Raw genomic sequence first — 2,126 nt, forward strand, 5'->3', positions numbered from 1 at the left:
GGATACTTCCTGTCCAGGTCTACTTTTCTGCACATTCCTACATTCTAATCTATCCAGATATGTGTCTAGGTGAGAATCATTTAAGTTAAAATAGGAAGGATTGTTTTTACTTACTCCTCCAGACCCTTAGAGATTTAATGGACCTTATTAGACCAGTTATGCAACCATCCTTTTATCTGCACCTTTGGGAGCCAAAGCCTTTTATTGGGGCTTATTCTGGGGAAATGGATAAACAGGAATGGCCCTTATTAGACTTGTTCCAATTTGGAGAATAACCCTATGCTCAATAATCCATAGGTATATGCTATCTCACCTCCTACATATAAAATTAATTTGTCAAACACTGCTACATTAGTCAAGAGCTCAACTACCTGGAATGGAAAAACTTGCTGCAAATACTATTTCTTTGGGTTAGACAGTGGTTTTTATTTTTGCTTATATATCCTTTTCAATAACTTTGAAAAGTCACTTATCTTCTCTAGAGATTTTGTTTTCAGGAAAAAAAATCATAATATTAAATAGATGTAAAGCGCTTCTGGCACATTATAAAAACTGACATTTAGAAATTAAACTATTGTAACATTCTTCTAAGTATTTTAGGAGAAGTAAAATACCACAATGTGATAACCACCATAATCCATTTAAAATATATTAAATTCTTCCTTAACATTTAGAAATTTTCTATCTTTTCTTTTTCCTTGTAAACTCATATTTCTATTCTGCTATACTCCCCAGATATTTATCCTTACATATTTTGTGCTTAAAAATATTTTGTTATGTTTATCTATAACAAAATGTACACACAAGTTTAAATTTAAATAAATTTTCTCTAACTATGAGACTTTAAATATTAAGAATTTTTTTTCTGAGTTTGGTTGCCATTATAATATTTAGTTGCATACTCTTGATTAAAATATTAAAAATGTTGATGAATTAAACATAAAAGTAAACTTTTATTGAAAAAGTTTCTTTTATGAGATGGATAAATTATCCCTAGGATTTTAGTGAAATATCATATTTACTGCTAAAAACTAATTACACATTTTAATATTAAATATTTTATAAAATGAAATTTTATGAAGATTGACTTAATTGGAGTACTTTATATGCTATTATATATATAAATTTCCAGGCCCTATCCCAAAAGATCCTACTTCAGTAATTGGCCGTCTATACTTTGAGAAGCACTGGTTTTGTAGAACCTATTAAAGATTTGAGTTCTAAGTCTTAGTGCAAAGGATAGCCCTTGATAGACTCTAAGTTAAAGACTGACATGATTAGAACTTGGAAAGAGCATATGAAGATTGTTGTGGGCCAAAAGAGGCTATCGAGACACAAGTCAGGAGATGATGGTGGCTTAGAGCAAGGTGGTGGCATCGGTGATGGAGAGAAATAGATAGGTGCCAAGTACATTCCAGAGGTAGAAGTAAACACAATATGATGATTAATTAATTGTGGAAAATCAAGTGGAAGCTACTGTCAAGGATGACTCAGATTTCTGGCTTAAGAAACTGAGTGGTGATACCATTCACTGAAATAAGGAGTATCAAAAGTGGAGCATGTTAGCAGATGGATGATGACAAACTATGGTTTCCATTTGGGGCATGTCTGTTAGATACCCTGAAGTTGTACTTGCTTGGCCACACCAGAATGGGGCTCAGAAAAATAGTACAAACCAAAGCAGTCTTTCTCCAACTTTAGCTAGCATCAGAATCACAAGTGGGTCTTATTAAAACATAAATTACTGGACCTCAGTCTTAGAGTCTCTAATTTTATAGGTTGGGGTGGGTAGAGGGATGAAAATTTGAATTTTTTAATAAATATTCGGGTGATGCTCTTGTTGCTGGTTCAGGGACCATATTTTGAGAACCAGAGGTAGAGTTTCATATTTGGGACTCATTGGTACATAGATGGTATCTGAAGCCACATGAGATTACTGAGGGAGGACAGTATAAAGAGGCCAAAATTGAAGCTTTGGTGAGCTTCAAAATTTAAATTACCAGTGGAGGATTTAGAGTACCCAAAAAAGAGTGAGAAGATAACACTGGGAGGTATGAAGAAAGTTAGGTAAGAGGTGTTATTTCATTCACTTGACTACTTATAAGTCTTTGTAGCCCTGAATATAA

Source organism: Microcebus murinus, chromosome 9 (genome assembly GCF_040939455.1).
Source record: "Microcebus murinus isolate Inina chromosome 9, M.murinus_Inina_mat1.0, whole genome shotgun sequence".
Taxonomy (NCBI): Eukaryota; Metazoa; Chordata; class Mammalia; order Primates; family Cheirogaleidae; genus Microcebus; species Microcebus murinus.